Source organism: Drosophila mauritiana, chromosome 2L, assembly GCF_004382145.1.
Source record: "Drosophila mauritiana strain mau12 chromosome 2L, ASM438214v1, whole genome shotgun sequence".
Taxonomy (NCBI): Eukaryota; Metazoa; Arthropoda; class Insecta; order Diptera; family Drosophilidae; genus Drosophila; species Drosophila mauritiana.
Genome location: NC_046667.1, coordinates 17,773,883 through 17,788,333, shown reverse-complemented (window position 1 = coordinate 17,788,333; position 14,451 = coordinate 17,773,883). Strand labels below are relative to the sequence as shown.

General features: G+C 39.4%; 1 protein-coding gene across 1 annotated transcript in view; it reads left to right on the top strand.

Annotated features, from left to right (window-relative positions):
- The window catches only part of LOC117147604, a 112,457-nt gene that overhangs the window by 14,634 nt on the left and 83,372 nt on the right, over positions 1–14,451 (top strand). The window contains exon 2 of the mRNA XM_033314563.1: positions 11,427–11,509. The gene's annotated coding sequence lies outside the window, so the exon portion shown is untranslated. The remainder of the gene's footprint in view (positions 1–11,426; positions 11,510–14,451) is intronic.

Genomic DNA, 14,451 nt, shown 5'->3' with positions numbered 1-14,451 from the left:
AGTGAGATGGGTGGCGCAAAAAGAGTTACTGAAAAATGACATTAATTTTAATGCATCGCAACAACCGGAACAAAATGGAAAGCATAAAAATTTTGCACTTTTTCCACTCGATTTTTTAATTAAAAATTGTTTGTGGCGCGCATTTTGCATTTTTGAAAAGTGGACAGAGGACGTGTGTTGCCGTGAATTTTTATTGTGGCTTTCCTTTCATTGGGGACGAAAAGAATCCTTTACTTTTCCCGCCGTCCCGCTTGTCACTTGAACTGTCAATTACATTTGTGAACCGCTCATCCTCGAGCTTCCCCACATCAAACTCATTTTTGTGTGCATGCATGCGAAATTTGCCTTCGATTCTCTTATTTTCGGTTTCATCTTTTTGGGCCTTCCGCCCATATTGTACTTATATATTCCTCAGTAGCGGCATTTGATTAACATTTAAATTTGCTTTCGGCGTATGTGCAACTGACAGTCGAGTTTTCCTTGGGTTACGGCACCAGTACCAGCACCGCTGCCAGTTTTCTTCACGTTTCCGTTCGAGTTTCCCTCGGCTCGAGTGCAAAGTGTGTGCTTATGACACACAATAATCAATTGTTTTAGCCTCACTTATCGAGTGCCAATAGAATACTAGGCAGCCAGCCTCCTGTTCTGGACATTCGATTCGATTCGATTCGGTTCCGAGTCAAGTCGGGTTATTGATGACGGCTTTGGAAATCGGACCTCACTCTAGCACAAATTTTATATTATTTGCTGCGGAAAATTGTTTATTGTTTATTGAAATGAAATATTGTTCTCGGGTGCCTCGGCAATTTGCATGCGTTGATTGCTAAACTGAAGTGTGCACTCCAAGGTAAATCAAAAATCTGTTGTCAGTTTGACAATTGAAATGATTTAAAATTGTTTCGCAAAACAACAAAATGTGAAAAAATGCCTAAAGCATTATTGCCAAATTTTGTATTCTAGTTCATTAAAAATGCGACTTCATTTTTTGTTTTCGACATTGCCGCTTTTTTGCTATATTTGAAAAAAGCTTCAATATCAATTACTGATTATATGATAAATAGCTTTAAATTGGAGCGATGACATTCAATGAGCAATGAAAAAATGATTACGTTAATTGCAAGGTTTAAATTATTCCATTTCCCTTCTCAACGATCTAGATTTAGGAATTTAGATCTCAAAATCTAGCCTATAGCATGCTCAGATCGAGATCGAACCATTCTCAGAATTACTGCTCTCTCTATACTGGTTCCATCTGAAAATCTCAACATTGAGACCGTTTTCGTATCTAAATCAAGAAGGTTTCTTCTCATGAGGATGTACGCTGAGAACAACCGATCTCGGTTTTTATCCTTTTCAATTTTTATGGGTGTATGCAGCATGCGCTGAATTTTGCTCTCCATTAAGCCGTTCCTCTTCAGGAACCTAGAAACTTAACTCCGAAACTGCAAAATCTGCGCCATGTGAATGTGTGCGGGGTGTAGCTAAAGAAAATCCTGGCCAGAATGGTGGCAAGACTGAAGTACGTGTTGATTATGGAGCGTGGTTGTTATTATTATTGTTGCAGCAACATCATCTTCTTCGTTGTTGTGGTTAATGCTAGTGTGGCAGTGTGGCTGTGCAGGGGGTGAGGTAGGAGAACTTCTACACCATTTACCATATTCCACGACTAGCAGCAAACGTAGTTTTTTATGCAAATATTTAAGAGCATCATCGAAGGCACGGCGAGTGCAAGATTCTTTCCACTCAACGGTGTGTGCATGTGAGTGTGCAATAATGCCCTCTATGTGTGTGCGGATGATGGGTGATGGCTGATGGGAGTAGGAAAATCCCCTTCTGCGTAAGCCATATGTAGATATATGTTTATGTCTGTGCACTACACTCGACGATAAAATCGTCATGTAGTCGTAATGTCTGCATCAAATTGCATTTGCCCAACGCCTCTGGCACGTCGCTAACTCTCAGTCCCTCCCACTTTTCGCAACTGCCCTCATTTCCCACTTTTCCCAGGAGTGAGGATATGGGGGTTCCATATGTGTCGACATCGTCAACGCAATGTGTATTTATGCATAGTTTAATGCGGTTCAATGTCTGGTAACGACATCAAAACACCAGTCGGGATGGAGGGGCGTCAAGCGGGAAGTTTCCCACTCACTCCACTCACTGCAGTCATAATCATAATCAGGAATCATAGTCAGTCGCAGGAAAAAAAGAAGAAGCTGGGTCTGACTTCAATAGATATTTTTATTATTTTCAAATTGAATTCGCATATCGTTAGTAACAGCAAAGACCAAGGGAAATCGGGAAACGGATTGAAACTGCGCTTGAACGCACGTTAACCAAATCGGATTTGCTTAATATATGATCCGGAATTTGAATTTGATTGCTAAGTGCATTTCATGTGCATATCGATGGTATGACAATGTTATGATAATACCTAAGTGGGGGATAAAATAGCAATGAGGGGAAGGTGCAAGACTGGGCAGATTATGGGAATTATATAAAGATGTTAAGGTAACTGCAATGCCGAGCATAAAATCGTATAAATATTGAGAAAGATGTCAAAAATTACCTTAAGTCCGGAAATACGACAGATACAATACTCCATATGACAGTCTTATTTTCACTGCTAACGTCAAGGCACCCCAATATTTATAATTATAATTAAAAATGAAATTGGATGTCTGATTCCATTCATGTATTATTTTTATTTTTAAATTAGCCAATTCAGTCTTCACCAAAAATTAAGACTGACATTTTTATCTAAAAATAAAACAGTAATAAAATTATCCGGGTTATCATTAAACTCGTGAGTATATTAGGCCCATCCTGGTCCCGACCTTGGTTTTTTCCCAGCCCGAACAAGAAGCCCCATTCGTGTCATTTGCTTGTCTAGTGGCATTTTATCATTCTGCTGATTTGAAGTACCAGCAGAGATGTATTTCACTCAGTGTCCTGGATCTTGTATCCTGCGTATCCTCGTGTCCTTCGCCACTCGACGATTTGAAGATGCAAAAATGTCCATTTAACCGAGATTTATGGTAGCCAGCAGGGTTATTTATGGCAATTTGTTTTATTTACACGATATCTGCCAGTGGCCAGATGGAAAGCCACCTCCATTCCCTGGCACTAAGCACTCGCAAATAAATTTGCACAAATTATTATGGGTCATGGGGATTAAATTCAAACACGCCCAGGCCAAAAAAGCGCGATATGTGCCTATAGCCATGGTTAAATGGATAAAATTCGATGGAAAAAGTTGAGGAGAGTGGAAATGCAGGGGGAAAGCTTGCCCGCGGGTCAGTTTATCGCATTTATTGGCGCTCTATATTTTATACATAAATTCTGAGCCACGTTGCGTTGTTGCAGGTGCAGCAGCTGCACACAAAAACAAACTGGCAAACACGCAAACAAACAGAAAAATGAAACCAAATGCAAATAGCTTAATACACATTTTTTGGCCTGGCCAAAACAAGCTTTTCCCTCTCTTATTTTATCCGCCCCATATACAAACATATATCTGCATACATACATATAGATGGAAAATAGGGAGCCCCGGCAGCATAATGAATGCCACATAAATCCGGCGGCTCCGTGCACTAGATTTCATGGCTATGATTTTGTAATAAAAATGCATTTTTATTATGAAAATAAATTGCATTCCTTTCGCAGCTTTTTCTTTATTTATCATGTGCTTTTTGCGCTTACTTTGTTAAATTATTTGGAGAGCTGAAGTGGGTGAGATAAATCCCTGAAATCATTATTTAAGTTCCCACGAAAAAATCAGTCTTCAAATGCTGAAAGGAATGAATGGGCCGTGGAAAATGGTGGCACTGTTCTGCCAATATTAATTAGTTAATTTGCGGTCAATGGCCCAGAAATGTGGGTAAAGGGAAAAGATTGCTTATTTAGCAGATTGTGCTTGGGTTAATGTCGCGTGTACGCACAGGGAATTATGTACGAGTTGGAGGCAAAAATAAAGATATTAAAGGGAAAACCAACTCTTAAATGATACGGGAAATAAAAGGTTAAACATATTCAAATTTGAATGAAGCGAAATGGTATAATTCGATTAATTATGCCATTTCCATTCAGAACAAAATACACGCCCAAATGGGCGGTATTAATACCTTTCCAGGATCATCCAAAGGGGTAGATATAGAAAATATATTAAATTTTGATGTCTCGCATTTGAGTGTTTTAAAGTTATGTAGGTTGTAATCGTGCCTTGTTCCGTGCCATTTAAATTGATTTAGTGTAAGCTCCGAAATATATTGCGTATACGCGATGTGAGCCGCTTAGCGTGCAAAACTGTTGCACGTTAAACGGGTTTTCGTGTCGTAAAAACCGCAAAAGCCAAGCAGCAACAAAAACATCCAACAAATGGCAATGCAAATCCAAAATGGCGTTAGCTACAAGAAGAGCAGCAGCTACAACAATGTCAATCCCTTTTTAAAAACTTTTATTGTGCAGTCAAGCGAAAACAAAAATGCCCCAAAAATAAATACAACTACAAGGACGAGACGGAGACTGAGACACCCATACAGACCCAATATGGCCGCGTGGAAAACTAATATGCTTTAATGGCTTAGGACTTTCAGGACTTTGAATGGCTGCCCTCACAATGTTATCCTTTTGCTCAGCCTGAATCCCTTGGCTTTTTGCGTAAACAAGTCAAATGGATAAAAAGACATGACGAACAATTTCGCACTGGGAGAAATAATTTTCGATACAAATATAATTGTTTAAAAAAGCCAATAAAATCAAAACTAAATTTAAAAATATTACGTAAAAGTATAAAAAAAAATATATTTTTAAAAATTTAATAAAATAATAAATATGAAAGCTGTAAATTTTGCATTGAATAATCTTGGCACTATTTAGGCGAATTTTATTCTTTTGTGCACCTACACATATTTTCAGCCCTCCTCCGATTTCCTCAGTGACTGCTGCATATGTTTGGCTTGACTTGCGTCTGCTTAATGCGCAAAATATTGCGATGATCAATAACAATCGCCTGTCCCCTGCAGCTCTTGGCCAAATCCCCTCCCGTTACGCCCCTGCAAATCCGCCATTAAAGCCCCATTGCCATTTGTTGTTATCATGTTTGGCGTCATTATTGTTGTAATTTATTTGCGCTCTGCACATTTTTCGCTTACGCCTTGGCTCAGTTTTCCCTTTTGTCCATTTGTACTGTGTGTGTGTGCGTTGGACTTTTATCAGTTGCGACAAATGTGGCAAGCTGGAGAAGCCACAATCAAACACACACACATACTCAATTTCGGGTGTCTTGGTGTGTGTGCATTCGGCGTGTGTGTTGAGCGTTTGATCTTTCAATTATGGTTTATGGTTCAATGGTAATTGAATGTCTAAAGTGGGCAGTATAGACCGAAATCAAACTCGGCGACTTATTATGAAATGGGTTGACACCGATGTAGAACTTTAATACAAAGGTTAAAGTTTAAAGTGATGTTTACTCAAGACTTCAAAATTGAAAATATACAGTAAATAAATGGTTGATATGGCTGATGTCAATCAAGTAACGCATGTAGAATTTTCTTTAAGTAGGTAAACTATCCATTCTCAAGTTGAGAGAATTAATGAAAGATTATAAAGAAAGATTTTGTTAAATTTTTGGAAAATATTTGACTTTAAGTTCTCAAGAAAAGTATTTTCCCGTCATAATTTTGGTACGACTCAAGGATTCGCTTCCTCGTTTTCCCGAGGCAATAAATTTGAAAGGCCGAGGCTAGCACATACAGTTGTCCTTCCCTAAGAGCTACCCAAATAAGCAGCATCTGCTTTTTGTAAGCCCCTCGCCTTCCTCGTTCCTACTCTTTTCCAACTGTCGTGCATTAATTTGCGCAAATGACAAAAGCATGTTTGCTAATGGAAAACCTGTCTGTCAAATTTGCTTAAGTGAGTAAAATTTATTCTCACCTTGGTTTTTTCCACTGCCCTCTCGCTATTCCGTTCCCTTTCCCTTTTCGGGGATGTCAAGAATGACTTTTCTTGTTGACTCGACAGCGGGGTTAATAATGAGCGGACATAATTAGTTGCAAAAGTGCAGTTCGTGTACCATACGTTTGTCGGGCGAGGGGAGTGCCAGAATTTATCATTCATCATCCGATTGTGAAAATCGTCTGCATTTGACACTTTTCTCTGGGCAAACAATAAATTTAAAGCCAGTCCGAAGTGAGACCAACAAATTATCCTCCAGCACACATGCCGACACAATTAGTTAGGAGCTGGGAGAGGAAAAAACCGAAGCACCACAAAAATAAAACTTGAAATGAAAACTATGCTCTGGTGATTTATGTTCTCCGAAAGTTTCCCAAAGAAACGAGCGAGACAGGTCCGGAAAATCCGAAACTATGCTATGCAAAACTTCAAAACAACTGCCAAGGGGGTGTGGTGGGGGAAAATCGAGGGGGAAAAGGCCAAGCCGCAGCAATAAAAATTGACGGCAGGGCCAAGGATAAAGGAGCCTGCCTATAAGGGATACGAACTCGGGCCAAAACCCAGAGAAACAGCAGCTAAGCCACATGTGTCGCGCCCCGATCGAAAGCGCCGTAAATTAGGTCAGCGGGAAAAAAGGGAAAATGTCGAGTGCGCTGCGGAAAAGCGGGAAAGCCTTCAACCAGAGTGTAACTCACCCACAGCGAAACAAATCGCTGAAGCATACCAAATCATGAGGGTAAAACGTGCTCACACTTTACTAAGCTGGTCTGGTAGGTTTTACTTGCAGTGAGGAAAATTATATTACTTTAAAATTGCCAGAACTATAGTTTTAAACTTAAAAATCATTTTCAGTTTCTGGTTAACTGTTGAATGTTTTTATGACACAAAATTGTAGGTCTAACATGAGTTTAAAGCAGTGTAATCAAATTCAGAATTAAATAAAGTTTAAAATTTAATTGAAATATAAATACTTCCATTAAATAACATCACATGTTTTTTGTTCAGTGGGAAATTGGCTCATCTGATGAATGTAGAGATATATAAAACTACTCTTTTTTGCCGCAGTAAATGTATTTATCAATTTGCAATTGCAAGTAGCGCAGCCAGACAAAGGAGAAATCTCAGGGAATTACATTTTATTGCCATGCGGTTTTATATATTTTTCGATATTTTCTTCCTTTTTTTGGGATTTGTTAGTTTCAATGGATAGTCAGGTGCCTAGACCTGCACTAAATAACTTAGCTCCATCTATTGCAAAGCTTCTGGCTTTCTGGGTGGGAAACTTACTTTCAGCTAAGTTTCAGGAGTTTTAGGGTGTGTGTGAGCCTGAATTCTTTTATTTTTACCCATTGCTGCAGTTTAAAGTTAAGCCAAGTCGTTGAAAAGTTGGCTTTGCGGCCAACGGCAGCCGGAAGGCTTCAAAATAAATGCGCTGTGAAAGTCAATCAAGTGTTGCAACATCGACTTTCTATCCGCTGCCCTCGTGCCACTTGCCACTTTTACCCCGAGTTTCCCAGGAACTGCATTTACATCTTGATTGCAATTGATAGGTGGTCGGCAGGGTAAGTCGAGTTCTACAGGAGATAGTTAAAAGTGCCTGGCGTTTCCTATTAAATATTAATCACGCTGAAAGTGGACGATGGAGAGTCTGTTGGAATCGATTGATAATGGCATGGAGTTCAGTAATTAATGGGAGAGGTAAATGGTTGAATATTCTTTAGTCCGGAAACCGCTTTTAAATGTTATATTTTAAGTAAACGCTGTATTTAAGTATACAACACACTGTTTTATATTCTGTATTATTTTTTTTTTGTTTTTTTGTACCCAAACCCAAACCAAACAAAAAATGTGATATTTTTCCCATTTTCTTTGCATTAATTTAATGTTCTTTTTAGGCATCTTGAGTCTGAGCTTGTTACCTGCTTATATTTATTCTACCCAGCCTCTTTCTAATTTTCGTTTTTGGCCTACAAAATAATTGCATACTTTTTGTGCCACCAAACTTCATTTGAACTCTCCGAGGTCCCGGAACCCATGGGAATAAGTTTCGGTTTCCTCGTCCCCGTTTGTGTTGCCAAACTTTCACTGAACTTCCCTTCATCAACGAAATGCGACTGTAAAATTATACAAATTAATTTGGGAGCGACAATTGCGTCAGAGTCGCATTTGAGTGAGAAAAATGGGGTGGGAAGCGGAGGCTGAAGTCCCTGGGCGGGGGGATCTATTCCGGTTGCCATTTCCTGTTTTGGCGGCGGGCTGTGGGCGTAGCATCGCATTAATTATGCTCAAGTGTCCGCTGGGAAAGCGGCCAACACTTGTTCCATAATGACTTTTGTACCATCAGACGACACGCCCTCAAAAAATGTCAAAAAGGGGACATCAGGCTTTTGATTTGATTTAGAACCCAAGCAGCTTTAAGGAGCGCAACACGCAAGGGAAAATGAAAGGATTTTAATGCATAAAACAAAGCGTCAAGAGTCGAGCTGAAAATTTATCGGTCCAACAGCAGCAAGGCAATAGATCACAGATTTATGTCAGCATCATCACCCACCTAAAACAGATAGAGATGGCATGTGAAAAATAAAAAGAGGGCAACAATGAACCAACTATAAGCCCGAAAAGAAAGTAAATAAAAGACAGAGAACAGAAAAACAGCACTGAAAAGCGAACCAAACTGAAATTGGTGAGCGTAAAAATGAAATTGAGCAGCAGGCTCCAGTCTATCTATATGCGTGGTGTGAGTTGGGAAAAGTGGAAAAGCGAATTGGGAGCAAATTGTAAACCTTATCAGGATGGGTGAGAAAATGGGAAAACGGATAAACTTGCAGAAAGCAAACATGCAAATAAATCTGTGGCTCCCAGAAGTTGTTCCACTTAATTTGATTGAAGGAAAAACTAAATAAGCTGAGAGCGAAGGGGAGAGTCAAGTGACCCAACTAGAAGAAAACTTCTAAGATTTCCTCTCAGCGGAAAATAAAACTTTAATTTCTGCTGCAAAAGTTGTCAAGCAAAAGCTGCAGTTGAAATCCGAAGACGATCATCAGTCGAAAGATTTTATTACGTCCAGATAAGAGAGATAAGCACTAACAATGTATTAAAATAAAAACAGTGATTAAAAATCACACTGTTCATGTGCCGACACATTTATCTCTCCTTTAAGAACTTACTAAATACGTCGTATTAACTTTGTTATTTTATTCAAATAGATGTCAAGTGCTTATTTCTCCAAGTGCGAAACTGAAACAAGAGTTTCTTTGTGGAATGTCATTGATTTATTTGCTATCTTCTTTAAAAGAATTCTTCTTTAATGCGTTCATTTCATTACTCATGCTCTCATATTTCGTTTGATTCCCCGCATTATTCAGCTGTGCCTGTTTGCTTTTATCTTTATTTTGCCCACTTTTCCTCGACTTTTCCTCCCACACAGACCACTTGTATTTATTTGTTCTCAATTACTCTCGCATCTCGGGGCCGCCAACATTTTTAAAGCTTAACAGCATTTTTCCACCCACTTGATTGTTGAAAATAATATAAATTTATACATACAACAAGGAAGAAAAGCGAAATTTTCTTATTTCCATTTCTGTGGCTTATTTCGCTTTAGCCCACTTTTGTGCCATTTGTTATTGTTGCTTTACGCTTTCGCACTGCCGCAATTTTAGCTATTTCTCTTACTGGGCCAAAGGGAAAAAGATGCCGAAACAGAAATTGTGGCCGGCAAAAAGTTGAAGTTTATTTATTCTGCCGTGGGTGTGGAAAATGTGGGGAGGTGGGAATGAAAACCACCTGCACTTTTTCTTTCACGTGCCAGCGACCACGAGCCACTTTTCCTGGAAAACGGGATGGAAAATGCCTGGACTTTCATTACATGGCCAGAAACGCAGAAAACTTTTCACTTGTTCTCCCATTTTTCTTTTTATTTGCGGTTTCGGTGTTTTTGTTTTGGCCTGCGGCTCCTGCTGCAGGTATTTATATTTAAATGCGGCTTGCGGTTCGCCATTGCGCCTATTGTTATGCAATGAAAGTTTGTTCGCGAACAGAAACTCCCTTAACCGCGATTTCGAATGGCTCTCAGGACCTGCCAGTTCAGACAATTTTCATAAATTTTCTGGAACCTACCACCCGTCATGACGGTTTCATGTGTCTCTAGCAGCCATTTCTCAGCGACCTTCAATGTCAACGTTTTTATTGTGTTATTGACTTCTAACCACATTTTCGCACCAAATAAATATGTCCTTGACAAAAAGGACACACGAGGCGGCAGATAAATATGGGCAGACACCGAAGAGTGAAAGAAAAATCGTTTACAAAACTCAGTGGACCATAATTTGTTGTGGCTGCCCCGTCGCTTGTAGTTTTCGGGGGCTACTTTTATTTCCAATATGGGCAGAAAACAGTAAATAGATATGTATGCATAACACACACACAGACACATTCCATTTTAGTATATGCCCGACATCTCTCATATATTGTAAACTGCCCAGGCATAAATATGTGTTTTTATACATCTATTCTTTCCCTTTTTTTTTGGTCCGTTGACGCAAAAAGTGTTTGGCTCGCCCACTTCTTGGCTTCCTTTCGGGGTTTTATTTTTTGCTGTGTGCTTGCAAAGTGAAATTTATTAGAAACGCAAAATCTGTTTGCAGATTGTGTATAAGATTTGATTATTTATGGTCAGTTGTTTGTTGTGGCCAGCAAACCAGAAGCCAACATTGAAAATTGGCTAACAAAACAAGCTAGCGAGCGCGGCGTACCAGCCAAGGAAAAAGCGTAAACAGATAGCAAATGTTGGCCAAGAGAGTTGATTTATGTAAATTTCTTGGTTTCGCCCACAAAAGTTCAGGCAGAATTGTTGTGGAAATATGGGAAATTATATTCAATAAAAAACATTCTCGCTAGCCAAAAATTCGCATTAAAAAATAAAACCCCTAACTATGCCGAAAGTTTTGAACAAGAAAAACATAGAAGAGGCAAATTAAACCGTCAATATTTAGAAACTATGTATGCTATTAGTTTTTTAATAATTTCAAGTTTTGAATAAACAAAAGTATTTATTTCCCCGAAATTAAATAAACTTCTATGGCTCTTTTCGCAAGCAACTTTCAAATGCGTGCATTGGTTTTGTGAAATCTTACTCCAAGTTTGTGCTAGAGCGAAACAAATCATTTTGGACCCCAGTTTCTTGAGAGAATTCCATCCAGCATTCTTGCAGCATTCGTCGGCTTTAGTTTCCCCATCCAGACACAAGTTTTGCATCCACTAAATTAAACTGCGAAAAATTCCCCTGCTCACACAGAAACTCTTCAACACAAATTCAACTAATTAACTTAAGGCTCCTCGAGGAAGCAACCAAAGCAAAACCAGACCATTCCAGAATTCTCCTCCATCAACAACAGGAAAAGCAAATAATTTTCAACAAATTTAACTAACGCCGAAATAAAAAAACTTTTTCCCGTTGTTGCTTTCAGGATTAACCCGGCAGAGAAAGGAGAAATTGAGAAGAGAACCGGAGAACTGAAGAACTGGAGCGTGAGGCCCAACTAAACAGGAGGTAAGTTGGGTAAACAACTCGAATCGCAATTAACGCCACAGGGATGGAAGACTGAGATTCCCCCGGAAATACCTTCATACCATTTGGGAGTTTTTCTTTGCCATATACGGTATTTTATTACCACTCACTATTTGCATACAGACTCAAAAGCACTTGCCGCATGCAGGTGAAAAACTATTTGGCTATTGGGGTTACCTTAATGAAATACGCGTAACGAAATTTGCGTTTCCCATGAATAATGCATCATGATCCAGGTGGACACAAATGAAACTGAACTGTTGCTCCAGGCATAAAAGTGATTTTTTTTGTCGGTTACTGACAAATTGCGAATAAGTATTTTTTGACAGTCTGGTATGCTGTAGGAAAACTTTAACCCAACTGACATTAAGGGGTTAAATAGGAACTGCTCTTATTTTAGTATTTTCCTCCTTTTGCTTGTTGTACTTTGGCTAAAAGTTTTTTCGCTGAGTTTTCGTTTTTATTTCGTGCGTCCGCAAATATTGACCGAATTAACAAAAGCTGCTGCAAAAGTTTTACCGCAAACAAAGGCGAGCAAATGGCGGTGGCCAGCAGTCGTCCCTTCTCTCTTACACATCGTATGCCCATCTCTCTCTCCTTCTGACATCCCGAAAGTGGGTTACTTGGAGCTGTCCTGCGAAGTGTCAACATGTCTTGGTAACCCAAAAAGAGGCGACTCCCTGCAGATGGAAAACTTATTACTACCGCTAAGCTAATTTTATAACCACAGGTAGGCAATGAGCAGGTGAAATTTAGGCATTTAGTTCATCAAGATTATTTAATGAGGAATAACTAAAAACTGGTACATCTGACTTTAAAAATATAAATGTATATTCTTCTGTTGTATAATGTATACAACGAATTTTAGCTTTAAACGAATTTTAGCTTTAAAATCAATCAAATATCCTTCGTCCATAACATTCAGTTGCCTCAAAAAATATATTCTCTGAGGTACAACATTTTTAGAGAAACAATTTTAAAACAATTACTTTCACAACTACAGACAGAAAAATATTTGCATCATCGATTTACTTTGCAAAAATATTTTTTAGAAATTCGACCAAAACAAACTTTTAGCTCAAACAAAATAGTTTTCATTCGGGCTAGAACCTACGGCCAAAACAAATTGTAACCAATCCGAAATATTTTCGAACTACAAAAAATAAACTAAAATGGAATTTCCAAGGGGGATTTGGGGGCAGCCCGGGTGGGTTTGGCTAAAAATGCGGCCATGTTTAGTATTTGTATTTGAAAATTCCGTGCACGTCCGGCCACGGGGGTACGTGTTTGGTCCTGGGAATCGAGGAGCTGCCCAGCAGATATCCAACCCGTCGGGCAGTTGGAGTCCAGTTAGTTAGAGATTCGGGTCGAGAAGTGCAGGGGAGGAGGTCTCTGAGGTTTGTCGGGTGAAATGCTAAAAGCAAAAAGTCATGCAACTAAATCCTGTCGAAAACGTTTTAAACTCCCAAAGAAACGGAATAAAAAGGATTTGTGCTAAAAAGCAGCGGAAAATGTGAAAGTCAGCGGGGGTTCGCTTATAAAGGAGACTAATGCAAGTGGTTGACTTAAAAAATCCAAAGTATGTGGTTCGGCCATAACGAACTCAAATGAGCCAAGAAGGGATTTTCCCGTCTACTGCCCCGCAAAAGTAGCCAATAGTTTGTCATGCCCAACAGTAAACAGTAAACAATTCGATTTGGTCAAGTAACTGGTTGTCCTTTATTGTTTTTGGACTTCCAAATAAAATCTAACAATAGCTTTTAGATGTACTGAACTCTTTTAAGGATATATACTTCGTTAATTTTAAACTAAAAAATTCTAAGAATTTTATGCATTTACTACTGTTGTTGAAAATTCGTATCCTTTAATTCTTGCTCCATAATTGAGTTTTGAACTTACTGAGCAGTCCGCTCTAATCCAAGTAGAGCACAAAATATCGGGATTCCCCATTACAAATCCTCCAGTGAAGTCGGTTGGCAAATAAGAACTTATATTGCGTTGAGTCAGCACTAAGTGCAGACCGCCATGCAACATTGCTTTCGTGCAACGCAGCTCTTCCCCGTTTTTCCTAGCCCATTTCCACCGCATTTGCCGCCCCAACCCGCCCCCTATCGGGCAACTTCAGAGTTGTCAATGACTGTCAGCGGCAGACAAGCAGAAAAGCGAAGCACGACATTGCAGTTGGTACCGGGGGGCGTCTGCAGGGGGACATGGAAAAACTCCACACTCGACAGTGAGCTGGTGACATTTCAATTTTCACACACGCTCTGCGGTTTTTGGCAAACGAGCAGCCCAGCAGGAAAACCCACAGAGGCAAGAAAAGCGGAAAGAAAATCCGAAAGAAATCAAAGCGATGCGATGTCTCGAGTGGAAGTCCAACCAAAGGGGCGTGGCTGGGCGAGGCCACTTTTGACCGCAAGCCGCAAAGTGCAAATTAAAATTCAATAAAGGACTAAGTACCTAGCACGGTGTAACTTACAGTAATCCCTAGCTAGAGTGATTTATTATTTTTTGTTTTTTTTCTTGCCGAAGCTTAGATTTTTTTACATTTATATATTATTTGTTTCGTTTATAAGTGATCATTTTGTTAAAGTAAATAATTATATTCCCCATAGCGTGCTAGTGTATTTTTAATAACATTTTGGTGTTCTGGAAATTATTTTTCCGAATAGTTTGCCCTTTCGAATGACCTCTGTAGCCTCTGGGCGAAATTTTCTGGGTGCTTTAAAATTCTTTGGAAGCCAACTTATAACCCCAACTCTCGAACCACTCCTCCCCCAAATTGCGTACTAATTAGCCACAGAAATTACTCGGTTACTGGGAAACAGCAAATGGGCGTGGGACTTCAGGGATTGGGAATGTCTGGATCCTTTGTTGGGATTGTTCAAGGTCTTCTGACAAGGTCAGTCGTTAACCAATAGTCT